The following is a 15,000-nucleotide window of genomic DNA, read 5'->3' as shown; positions in this document are numbered from 1 at the left end:
GCAAAGGTTTCCTACGGGGTCAAAAATTCGAAGCTAATCTGACAGTTTCTCTGAATTTTAATTACCTTCTCTCTCTCTATCGTCTGCTTTATTCATATACTTCGTTTCCCTCCCCTGTCTCGTGAAGAAATTGATCTTCAGTCACCGTTTCATTAATGATGTCCACCATGATCTTTTCCAGACATCATATTGTCATTCCTGTTTGCAGTGAGCTGTTGTTGTTATTGTTGTTATTGTTATTATTCACCTTGCTGTTGTTTATATTGTTGGGACTGAATTTTCCATTTTATTGAATAAAAAATCATGACTCAAATATCAGTGGTCTTGGGCCAAGTCAAAAAAAATTACATCCATCCTCATTATTTTCATATTAATTACTATTATTATAATTATTATTATTATAGGAAACTATTATTATTGTTGTTTTGTTCCACATATACTGCTGTTGTTTTTGCTATTATTATTATCATTATAATCATCATCATTATCATCATTATTATTATGATTATTATTACTGTCATTATTAAAAGTTATCACATGCTAATTAAATTAGCAGGGATATTATCTGGAGTTTCGATAACAATAGTCTCCTGCAATTTCAAGTATCTTCCTTAGGAAATTTGGAGAGTAATGAATGGCACTTTTCTGAAGATCCACAGTACGTATCCCAATTCCAACATCCTTCAGCCTTTTAATAAACAGCAATTTCGGTGTTGTGCTGATATCACTAATTACCACTGGAAAAATCTTCATCTTTATGTTCCACAAACTCAACATCATTTTGGTTAGGTTCTGATATTTCTCAGTTTTCTCTGTTACGTGTGTGTGTGTGTGAAGGCGCATGGCTTAGTGGTTAGGGCATTCGGCTCACGATCGATCATATGGTTGCGAGTTCGATTTCTGGCGGCGCGTTGTGTCCTTGAGCAACACACTTTATTTCACGTTGCCTTTGTTCACTCAGCTGACCAAAATGAGTAGTACCCATATTTCAAAGGGCCAGTCCTGTCATATTCTGTATCACATTGAATGTCCCTCTGGGAAATACGTTAAGGGTACACGTATCTGTGCAGTGCTCAGCCACTCGCACGTTAATTTCACGAGCAAGATATTATATATATATATATATATATATATATATATATATATATATATATATATATATATATATATATATATATATAACAGCTTGCTCGTAATATATATATATATATATATATAGATATATAGATATATATATATGTATATACAATATATATATATACAATATATATATATATATATATATATATATATATATATATATGTATATATATGTGTGTGTGTGTGTGTGTGTATTTATATACACTATATCTATAAATATATATATTATTTATATATATTTAGATTACTATACATAAATGCCTCACGCTAGGAGGGGCTCTTAAAGTCAAAACTACCATATATATATATATATATATATATATATATATATATATATAAGGTTAACTGAGTTAGATGCTAAGATAACAGTCTAAGAGATAGAAGTATCCGTTACACTACCGGTATATTACCTATGATTAACCATGGGCATACATATGCAACCATATTATGCTCATAAACTATAGGTGAAGACAAGGATAAACATGAGTTTATCAAGAATCAAAATTTAAAGGTAGAAAAGGGAGAAATACGGATGAACAACAATTGACTTACATCAATAATAATTAATAAATAATAATTAATGTAAGTCAATTGTTATTCATCCATATGTCTCCATTTTCTGCCTTCTTTAAATTATATATATATATATATATATATATATATATATATATATATATATATATATATATATATAAGCAAAATAATTGAGATTCAGATGTATTATGTACTTAAGTTGAAACACCAACAATTAGTGCGGTATTTCGCCGAAGCAAGTAAAATCAAGAGCTCTGAGAAGTGAAATATAAATAATAAATAATAATGATAATAATAATAATAATAATAATAGTAATAATAATAATAATAATAATAATAATAATAATAATAATAATAATAATAATAATAATAATGATGATGATGATGATGATGATAATAATAATAATAATAGTAAAACAATAATAATTCTTTATATGATTTCATTGCATTAATAGCATGATTAGTCTCTGTGGAGAAATCCTACAAAATCCTGTCCATGCCATTCAGCAAGACGGTCTCTAGCTGATTTTCAAAGTATTTTTTCTCGCTTCAAATCTACAATCTATTTTAACATCCCATTGCGCCCATTTGACGGAACAGCCTTGGTTATGTTTATAAACATTTTGTGCCACTTACTGCACTCGCTTAGTTTCGTCTAACTTTCCACACATTTTTCATTTGCTGTCAGAATATCAGTTATCAATGATTGTCAAATTTGTTGTAAATGGCTTGTCTCTAACAGCTATAATTAGTGAATTTAGCTTCTTGTTTCAGGTTTCCACCTCTTCATCATCTTCCCTCAACCTCAAGCGCAAGTACTGTTCATCTGAAGAGCTTCCATTCAGTTTCCATTCATTTTATTTCAAGAAAAAGTTTTGGGCAGATCCATGACACGTTACACAATCGGATCGAATACGAATCTATGTATTTGCGAAACCAACCTCTTAACTATACCGCCATACTTGCGATAAATTTTTCTTCCGCTACATGCGTCGTTAGAAGAGAAGACAGCTTCTCATTCAAAGGTAACGAAAAAAGAATTAAATCTCTATTGCACAACATTTGGAGACATTTAGATTAACTACTAAATATAACTATTCAAGCACTAAATCTTGATTTCAATTGGTTAGCCATGTAAAATCTTCAGATACCAGTTGTCCCAAAACGTCTCCAAGATACTACAATATTGAACATAAATCTTGCTTAGTAGAAGATAAATGGAAAAGGCAAGAAGACACAATGTCTGTAATGTTTGCTTATTTCCAGCGGGATTTATTTGAACACAAGAACACAAACATTTGGTTTACGTTGACTGAAAGCTAAAAATATCCTTTGAAAGTATTCTTACTTGAAATCTACGTAACGCAGGTAGAAGAATATTTTCTGATCACTATAGACATGATATTATTAAAATAGGGGGAAAATAAAACCACGCAATATTTGAAACACTGTTTTCCATTTGATACAACTCGTCATGCTGCGAAGGTACCAGCGATCGATCGTTTAGACCCGATAAGTCTAAACGATCTGACAATGTTCTGTTCATTTCCTTCTAACGGTAAGCTGCAGAGATAACCATAAACTCAACAAATTCTTCAATCTCTCTCCCTCTCCCCCACTCTCTCTCTCTCTCTCTCTCTCTCTCTCTCTCTCACACACACACACACACATACACATTGCGAGGATATACTCCGATTTAAGGAAACTCACTGCAGGTCCCCAAAAGGTCAACCTTTCTGAGTCTACAAACTCTATTTCTATCTCATTCACAACCAGAATCTCAAAACTAATGGCTGACTCCATTAAAAACAGCGCTTTCCAAAACGTGAAATCTTTCTCACACTCTTTCCCTCTCCCTCTCTTCCTCTCTCTCACTTAATCTCTCAATCTCTCTCCCTCCCTCTTTCTCCCACTTAATCTTTCAATCTCTCTCTCTCTCTCGTCCTTTAAAATAATGATACAGCAGCATACCACCAAGATATACGTTGCTGAATAACAATAGTAAGGTGGTAAGTATATATATGTGTGTGTGTGTGTGTGTGTGTGTGTGTGTGTGTGTGTGTGTGTGTGTGTGTGTGTGTGTGTGTGTGTGTGTATACAACTTTTGGACGTAATAATCATACATATATTTGTATTTAGAATTTGGAAAGTCAGCTGAAGAGAGGAACATGAAACTATGAAGCGTTAGTATGGTTATCAGAATCCGTAGGACTGTGTGTCTTCTATCGAATGTACTGGTTATATGAGATATTACATCGGGACAATGATAAACTATTTCTTTTGAAACACCACGACAAAATGGACAACAAAAGTTATATTTAAATCCTACAAGCTGCTAAATTCTGAAAACAGATATCAGTATTCACATTTTGATGATAGTGAATTCGACGCAAAATAATGACTGATTCCTTCAATGTAATTGCTTACTTGCAATAAATAAGAAAGACGCCATGCCCGGAGTGGTGAAATAAGAAATGAAATCCGATAGTTAGATGTACAGTCGTACGGTTTCTGATAATCAAACCAGTTGCTAACATTCGACGCCTTTCTCCGTTTGACGACCTTACAGCACTCTACTAAATACAATACTACTTTGCAATAAAAAATACTTTATACAGAGGATCATATGCGTTCAATAGATTTTTATGAAAAGCAGAAGACACGACAACCAGTGACACAAGATAGATTAGTGGTAGAAATGTCCAAAAGAAGAATGAAGCTCGTATAAAGGCAGTGAAGCGGAATAATGGTTAGAGAGTCGAACAAAATGTCATGTAGCATTTTGAGAGTTCATATTCTGTGAACAAATTCCATCAACATAAACTTCGTTTTTCAACCTCCCGAGATTCGTTGAATTAAAGTACTAATCAAGAACCTGGGTCGACTCGATCTATTTAACTTTCCCAGCAAATCTGTGGCCTTATCTTTATATCAGAAATTATTATTACTTTTGTTTTTATTGTTGATGTTGTTGCTGTGGTAAGATGGTGGAATAAGGTGACGAGAATATTTTCTGCTGCTGTCACAGTTTTCTATTTTTTTTAAATTTTGTTCCAACTGTTTTCAAATTCGGTGTACTGGTGTAGTTTTGTATGCTGATTATGGACACGAAATTCATTTTTGTTATAACTGATGGTTATAATTTTCGACATAAAGCAGTGAATCACAGTGTTGAATTTATTAACTCGAAAATGGTGTCCACACTCAACAAATGGGAAAAGGCTCATGGGCCCGTGTAAAACGGAATAATAAGTAATGCTGTTAGACCCACCGTTCTATGGATGACTCGTATCTCTGCGAGTTTATGTGCCGCAGGAGATACAAAAATTGTGATTTGTTTGAAGAGAAACTCTTAGAGAGTATCACGAACTTTCATTTTTGAATTTTCGCTACAAATATGTATTGATTGTTTATATAAGCCACAATAGTATAACTTATAGTTTGTTTGTGTTTTATAAATTTTCGCAAAATAATTTTCAATGGGGATTTTTCCCTTTTAAATTGTTTAAATGCTTGTTCCGCCGTTTTACATGACGTTATTCATTAAAACTTATTAAAACTTCAAAACTTTTCACAGTTATCGTCGTCGTCGATTTTGTGATAAACAGGTATCACGGAGAAAATGCCAACTTCCAAATCCAGTTTTCTGATTAGGTAAAAACTATCAAACGTTAAACCTCTGTAATATTTTTCTAAATTTTTTTCCAGAACAAGTGAAAAACAAAATCATATTCAGCTTGAAAAATTACATCAATATACCGAATTTTAAAATGTTCACTTAATTTTAAAATTTCGAAAATTGTAACAGCAACAGAAAAGATCCAGCCGTAGTCTGGCAGAATCGTTAGCACACCGGAGAGAATGCTTTGCAGCGTTTCGTCCTGTTTTATGTTCTGTGTTCAAATTTCGCCGAGACCGACTTTGCCGTTCATCTTTTCGAACTCGATAAAATAAGTACCAATTGAGCACTGGGGTTGATCTAATCGACATACCTGCCACCCAATAATTTTAGGCCGTATAATAGAAAGAATTATAGGATGTTAGATAGCCAAAGTTTTTACAGCATCATACAAAATCCTCAGAATGTAGAGAATCAGTATTTGTTCCGATTAAGTGTTTAAATCCCGTCGAGGTCTACTTTGATTTTCATATTTCCGGGATCGATAAAGTGTGTCAGTCAAGTACTGGTTTGGAGTAAACGATTGCCCTCTCTCAAAACTTGTCCTAGTGTCTAAAACAGAAACAAATTAAAAGCAGCGAGCTGATAGAATCGTTTTTTCTGGCTTTTTACTCTTTGGTTTCAAATCCCTCTGATATCAACTTTACCTTTTATTCTTTCGAGGTTGATAAAATAAAGAATTGGTCAAGTACTATGGTCGGTCACATCTTCAAACCCACCTTCCCTAAAATTGAAGCCTATCTGCCAAAATTTGAAAGAATTATTATTAATTCATCTTCTTTATTCATGTTTAGGAAAATACGTCGAGTTCCCTCTTTCAAAACGAGGGTTATGTTCAACTTGGAGAACTTACAATGCTTTAGAGATTAATAAGGATGTTCAATAGAATTATTCTGTTTTAATAATGTTGCACAAAGTTAACGAAGATGTTCAGGGTTAACAAATGGGTGCGGTGAACCAATTTGTTCAAGACTAACAAAGTTTCGAAATATTTACAAATCCTAGCACTGCCATAATGTGGAACGTGTCTGTGTTTATCGTTAGAGGTAATTTGTTGAATATCATTACAGAAATAGTTTTGAATCTCTCCTGATATATCAATTACAAATAGGAAGGTTAACACATTCTTTGAATGCTGTAATGTTTTTAATTAAACAGTTAGACTGCTCTCATTACGCAGCTTTCAGACATTTGGTATGGCTACATCCTCGTTTAAGTTAATACGTTCTTGTTATTTTTGTAAATTTAAATTATCAAGTACTGTGTGGTGGTCTGCATGTCTGCTAGAATTCCGTAATATTTACATATTGTTATTTTCTGAGACAGGTGGCATGCTCTTATTTGTTATTATTTATATTATTTTTACTTAAATATGTATATATATATATATATATATATATATATATATATATATATATATATTGGGTAATTTATCTGTGTTTGCTTACCAATGTTTAATATGTATTAATATACTGGGTAACAAAAGCGGAGGACTGCAGAATCGCGACCGCGCCGGGCAAAATTTCGTCCGTTTTCATTTTCTGTTTTGAAATTCCGCCGAGGTAGTCGAGTTTGCCTTTCATCCTTTCGGGGTAGATAAAATAAGTGGCAGTAGAGTACTGGGATTTATGTAATCGGCTTAGCCACTCCCTCGTTTCTGGTATACCTATTTCCATATGAGAGCGAACTGATGCAAAAGTTTTCTACTCAAAAGTACCGAAAGAGAAAAACGGAAAAACAGCAAGAGTAGACGCTGTTACTTCTGGTGCAGCGTCTGATGCGGCTCTAAAGCCCTGAAAATTATTATTATTTACAATGTAACCCTATCCTTTACAGCTCTAACATACCGGGGAAATCTAACAAGTAAGTCTATAAGCTATAAAACAAAAGTATATGAATAAAAATTAATTTATATAGACATGATAAATATCAAAAGCTAAATGTATGCATGTGTGTTTTTGTGTTGTGTATGTTTGTGGCGGTGTACATGCTAAAACAGCAAATATGCAATGACGAAACAAAAATCAGCAAAAATCGATGACAATAACTGAGTCGAAAATCCTGCAAATACAAGCAAGAAACGCTAATATACAAAACCATACCCTGAACGATTGTGAAAAGAAACACAAATACGAAAGAGACTAGCAATATAGCAAATTTACCTGTGTCAGAGGATATTATTAGCCTGAAAGAAAAGATATTAAAAGATGCTGACATTCTAAGCTAAAACACTCTTCCAAAGTTGAAAGTAAATTAAGAATTGATGAAAAAAAGATATCGGTGTGCAAGAGAACAATCTCCCACGTCCTAAAACAGGAACAATTTATTGACGTAAGTAGAAAAAGCTAGATCCTTTATACAACTACCACAAGTATTTTTTTTTTCAACAAATGGATATTAGTTATCAGAACAAACTGAGATAATAAAAATATAAAAATGCAACGAATCAAGTTTTCAAAGAAGAAAGTATAAAGAGGAAATATTGATCGAAAAGATTCTTCGATTCTTTCTGAAAGCAGAAGAATGTCAATGAAAGTATGGCGAAAAGACGCAAAGAATGTTTCTAAAATTCAAGTTAACGTTAAGAGGTATTCTGAAGACAGAAGAGAAGCGTCAGAAACAGACCCTAATCCTCAAAACAAAGTATCAGGTTTGAAAACCAGCAAGTCATTTTTATTCAAATCAACACCGCTTGACAACCGTTGTTGGTGTGTTTACGTTCCGTAGGGTAGCGGTTCAGCAAAATAGTCCAATAGAATAAGTACTAGGCTTACAAAGAATAAGTCCCGGGGTCGATTTGTTCGATTAAAGGCGGTGCTCCAGTCTGGCCTCAGTCAAATGACTGAAACAAGTAAAAGAATAAAAGAATATATATCTGTTTATTTGTATATATGTGTGTACATACTGTACATATATATATGTGAGTGTGTGTGCGTGTGTACAGTATGTAAATATATATATATATATATATATATATATATATATATATATATATATATATATATATATATATATATATATATATATAATTGATTATGAACGTGTGTCTGCGGTCGAGCGGAGCGCCTTACCGAAGTTAGCATACGAAACGTTTCCTCCGCAACCATTTCTGGCAGTCTAAGAGCACCATCTTTTAATTTGTGTGACTGATATCTCATCACTCATCCACCCGTCTCTTTCCAGACAGTCCTAAGAGCTCAGGAAGATTAGCTGGGAATCCTTACGACTATAGAACTCGGTGACAAATCTAGATAGGAGAGTTATTAGTTAATCTCTTAGTCTGAAATTAATCTCCTTTATTTTTCAGACGCATTGCAATTTCTTGATGCCACAGCACACGGTTGTTGTGTTCTCGTAGAAATAATGAAGGAAATTCACGTCTGCCTGTCTGTCTGTCCGTCTGTATGAATGTATGCATGTCTGTATGTATTATTACTACGTTTAACTCCATATATATATATATATATATATATACATATATAGAGATACAGATATATATAGATGCAGATATATTTACGGTGAAGGATTTTGACAACGCAAATAAAAGCTCCCTTGGAATTACTATGCTACCGCCTCGTAATTCCATCGTACAGCAGCTATTTTATAGGATAATACCGCGCTGTACTGATATAACGTAGAATAATAATAATACGCTCGGTAGTGAAGTGAAAGCACGTTATAAAAATAAAACTACTGAACAATAATAATAATAATAATAATAATAATAATAATATTAATGATGATGATGATGATGATGATGATGATGATGATAATAATAAACATCCATTCATGAATTTATTTATTAATTTTTTTACATACATATTTTAATTGTGAATTCGTGTGTGTAAACTGGGAATGCATACAATGAGCTTCTCTGCCCTAAGGTGTACGGAAAACAGTCGACGAGAAATGGAAGAAAATTTGAAGAAAGAAGAAAAAAAACATGATAATAATAATAATAATAATAATAATAATAATAATAATAATGATGATGATGATGATGATGATGATGATGATGATGATGATGATGATGATGATGATGATAATAATAATAATAATAATAATAATAATAATAATAATAATAATAATAATAATAATAATAATAATAATAATAATAATGATGATGATAATAATAATAATAATAATAATAATAATAATAATAATGATGATGATGATGATGGTGATGATAATAATAATAATAATAATAATAATAATAATATATTTATAAAGAGGGCTGGCAGAAACGTTAGCATGTCGGATAAAATGCTTAGCAGCATTCTTCCGGCACTTTACGTATTTTGGTCTTTGCGTTCAAATGCAGCCAAGTTCAATTTTGCTTTTTATGCATTCGTGGTCGATGAAAAGTAGTATCAGTCAAGCAATAAGATCGATGTAAACGTCTTATGCCTTCGGTTCGAAACTTCTTGCCTTGAAACCTGCAACAGTGCCACATCCCGTTCGGTGTCGTGTGGGGAAGAGCGCGGTTGTGATTTCGATTACTTATATGCCAAGAAAACCGGATAACCGGCCATACGAGTCCCAAGGGCTCGAGAATCATCTATATTTTTCAACGACGGCAATCTTTCTTCCGGGTATCATTTCATATTGCTTTATCAACAAGAACATACCACTCTGGAAGACACTGTCATATGAATGGTATAATCCTAGAAATGCAACAGAACCAAATTATACTTTCTCATTTTCAATGTTTAAGAGCGTCACTGTCACTTCTCTTCGACTTCCTCCACGCTCTTATATCACAGAGTATTTCGCTTTGTTAAGGTGCGCTAGTCCAGCATTTCTCTTGTCACAAAGAAGGCAAGTAAGAAATCGATACTTCTTGAGCAGTTCATTATTGCCGTTCCATTCTCATTTCAGAATTTGGTTTATGTATTTATCTTTGCCGCTGCTCTTTGACGGAAGCTGTTTGAATTCTTCTCTTATGATCAGGCTCGTTAATTTCATAAATTTATGGAAGCTTCCAATTGATATAAGAATCATAAGGGTTTGATATCGAGGGAGTAGACTTCCACTATAAACCAGTAAAGATTCCCAAAAGTCGTTATCAGTATTAGTAGGGCAAATTCATTGTAAGACATTATCTTCTGGTAAGAGAAGAGTTCTCAATACCCTGTTTTTAAAATCTTATCATCTTAACGTTGTCCACAGAACCTTTACATATATATTTCCGTCAGCACTTAGGTGTTTGTTGTGCAAGAGATATAAAAAAAAAAACCATACATGTAAAAGTTTTGGGGTTTGGCAAACAATTTTTTTCTGCATTAAGCTATCAAACATACATTTCCTTTACCTAAATTCCACACCTATGCTAGCTGTAACCGTTACTAAATCCGTTTTTTTTTCCTTTTTTTTCCTTTTTTTTTTTCCTCTCAGTTCTTCCTGTGGAAGAGCGTAGGTTCGAAACGTCAAAGGCTTTTCCATTCTTCTTGAGCGTTAAACTAACACGTCTGCTTGTTGTTCCTTCACCTGTCTTCGTCTTTTGCTTTCTGCAAATTTGAAATATATATACATACATACATACATACATATCTATATGCATATATGTATTATCATGTCTATTATAGATGTATGCATGTGTGTGTGCATATATATATACACACACACACACATATATATATATTTGGGGGGGGGGAGAAAGAAAGAGACACACAGAGACGACAGACAAACAGACAGATATATATATATATATATATATATATATATATATATATATATATATAAATATATATATATATATATATATAAATATATATATATATATATATATAAATATATATATATATATATATATATATATATATATATATATATATATATATATATATATATTTATACACATACGCATACATACATACATACATATAGATATATATCACATGTATTAGCATGTAGAAATGGGGGGGGAGCAACGTTCTTAATATATGCAATAGTGTTTATTCATTCGCAGCGGATTATTCACAAAAGATTCCTTTGTTTCCTGGCAAATGTATATATCTATGCATGCACATATCTATATACATCTATACATTAGTAATAATAATAATAATAATAATAATAATAATAATAATAATAAAACACTAACGCTGTGCCAACGTTACTTTCATGTTTACACTGATGTATAATTATATGCTTTTAAAAGAAAAAGTACAAAATTGGTGTCAGCAAAAACGTACCAGCTGTATAGAATGTCTTTGAAAGTTTTCATTTTGAGTTAGTGTACTAATAGTTAACACAAATATAACAAATTGGCTCACGCTATGAAATACGTAATATTTTTTCAATAGCTATGAGCTATTTCTTATCTGTAACATGGTGATTTGTTTCAGTAAAATTGTGAACTCTAACACGAGAAAGTTTACAGTTTGATACTTCCGTGCTGTTGTTGTAACACTGAGAACGTGGCTGTGTATATGTTCCCATTCACTATAAGATGATTTGTGTATATATATTTATATATATATATGTATAAATATATATATATATATATAGATAGATAGATAGATAGATATAGATATAGATATGTATGTATGTATATACATATGCGTGTATATGTACATGTGTGTTGTGTATACATGTGTGTGAGTGTGTATGCATGCGCGTTTGTGTGTGTGTGTGTGTGTGTGTGTGTGTGTGTGTAAATTCACTTATCAAAAGCTGACTTTTCATTTTTCTCGTTTCCGTTCTTAGCAGTCGGAATGTCGACGAGCGTAAATGAAAATTTTTCTATATCATGTATTAAACTCATCTTCTTTTTTTTTTACTTTGTATGCTGAAACAAGTATGTGTGTCTGCGTGTGTGTGCGTGTGTGTGTGTGTGTGTGTGTTTGTGTATGTGTGCAGTGCGTGCGTGCGTATGGATGGATGGATGGATGGATGGATTTATAGACGTTACATACTTATATAGATTTTAAGCCTTAACATATTTAACACACGGAAGTGTATCTTGGTTATAGAAACTGAAACCTCTTGCAGCATGGTATTAAGGTACCAATACAGTAGTTCTGGCTCGGCTAAATTCGGTCCTGTCGTCATTACGGGTTTAATCGTAGAATGGATATCAGGTGCAAGGAGAGATAAGTACGTTGTAAGAGGTAGCGAAAATCTCTTGTATTTTATTTATCATCGTCAATCTATGTTTGTGAATATTTTTGCATAATTAAACTCAAATCATAAAAAAAAAGATAGAAAAGTTTATCACCGACTTATTTAATGAATATGGTCTATCAAAGGCTGAAATAAAACTACCTAGGGCAACAGGACAACTACTGCTTGTGGATGAGAAGAGGAAATTTAAAGAAGCACTAGTTCTCGTCTGATCAAGTTTAGCAACGTTGAATCTAGTTGTTACTTAGATGATTGACTTCTTGGAACCGATGCTTGACAACCGATGCTGGTGTGTTTATGTCCCCGTAACTTAGCGGTTCGGCAAAAAATACCGATGGAATAAGTACTAGGCTTCCAAAGAATAAGTCCTGGCGTCGATTTGCTCGACTAAAAGGCGGTGCTCCAGCATGGCCGCAGTCAAAAGGACTGAAACCAGTAAAAGAGAGTAAACAATAGTATAGTAATACCACTTCGCTCAATTCATTTGTAAAATACGCCGTAATATCTACATTACTATATAATAGTGTTTTTCTATAAAATATTTCAGCATCGTTGGACACCTCAACAACTCAATCAATCTATCATTCTATCTGCCGCCTGTCTGCCTGCCTGTCAATCCATCAATATGTGTATTTGGCGGGGGTGTACGTTTTTGCGTGTGTACGTGCTGATGTGTACAAATACGAGTGTGTGTGCGTGTATGTGTGTAATAGTGATATTTTTATACGTACACGCATATATAAATATATATCTATATATATATATACGTGTATGTATGTATGTATGTATCTCTCTCTCTCTCTCTCTCTCTCTGTCTATATATATATATATATATATATATATATATATATATATATATATACCGGCCATGACGAAGGGAAATAGCCCTGAAACTCGAGTCGCCTTTATATATTTATATTTATATATTTATATATTTGATCCTTTATATTGAACACTCAATATTTCATCTACATTCAATACTTTATTTCATGGTGCCATCCATTTTTATTTTATTTTATTTTATATTATATATTGTATATTATATTATATATTGTATATTCCATATTCTATACCCCACATTGGTTCTGCAGGAATATAAATAAAACATAAAAAACAGACAGTGTTGGAACTCTTTTAAACTAAATAATATATTCCTCTATACACAATCATACAAAAAACCCCACCTTTTTTGTATTTATTTTTACTCGCATATATATATATATATATATATATAATGCATATATGTGGTTATTTTCATATGGGTTATGTGTGTAAGTGTATGTGCATCTGTATTTGTATAAGTGTTTATATGTTTATATATGGCGTCTGTATATCTATGTGTGTGTGTGTGCATGCGTGTGTCTGTGTGCCTATGTCTGTATATGTGTCTGTGCGTGTATATATTTATTTGTGCAGGTTTATATTTGTAGTCATACCTTGTTTTACATATATCCGTGCAAAAGTGTATGCTTGTGTACATGAGTGCCTCTATACATATAAACCAAATTATCTCCAAAAATGCTTTCGTAAAACACTACTTTTATCTAAACAATAATTATTCTAAAGGCTCTTCATATTTCAATGATCACCCCACCCCATCTCCCAACTGATTCAACACTTTTTTCCGCATTTTGCTCTCTAATAATATTTTGTCGCCTTTATTACCCTTTTTTCACCCCGCTACTATTTTCACAAACTGCTTCCTCTTTATCTATTTTCCCATCTCTTTCTCCCATCTATCTATCAATCTATCTATCTATTTATCTATATATTTGTCTGTCTGTTTGTCTGTCGGTCTCGGTTCCTTTATTCTATCTATGACCGTTAAAACTTCTCTCTTTCTCTGATTCAACCGCAATATTCCTCTCTTTAAACAAAATCCATTATCCCCTCTTTAGTTTTAACACCCACGTTTTGTGAGAAAATCGTCTGATGTAAATCTATTAAATGCGGCTTCACTGATTAAATAAGCCGTTAAGGGCAAACTTTGGGGTCTCAGTCAAATCAATTTTATCAATAAATTTCACTTTATATACACACGGTCCCTCCATCAGTAAATGTCTCTGTTGTTTTCCAACAAGTTGATTAACAATACTAAATAATACCTTTATATTAATATATGTGTATATGTATATGTGTGTGTATGTATGTATGTATTTTAAAAAAAACAGATTTCATAGCAGAACAAGTTCAAAAACTGATGTATGACTATTTAAACCGCCGTGACTAAAGTTTAATGAGGCATGTAAATTAAATACCTAGTTGTTTTGTTGCGACATTTTTTTAGTCATTTTAATTTTACGGATCGTAAACTATAAATGTTTACGGTTCATGAGAGACCTTATATCAAAGGTAAAGCCCATATAGAGAAGTCATGAAACTCCGTAGCCTCACATATAATTGAAATGAATATAGAACACTGATCGTAAGTGATGCATGGCTGATCAAGCTACCGTGACTAAAATTTAATGAGCCATGTACACTGAATGTCCCGTATTTTTTTATGTCTATTTTACGGATCA

The sequence above is a fragment of the Octopus bimaculoides genome, chromosome 8, assembly GCF_046866305.1.
Source record: "Octopus bimaculoides isolate indiv1 chromosome 8, ASM4686630v1, whole genome shotgun sequence".
Lineage (NCBI taxonomy): Eukaryota > Metazoa > Mollusca > Cephalopoda > Octopoda > Octopodidae > Octopus > Octopus bimaculoides.
Note: the sequence above shows the minus strand (reverse complement) of the source record.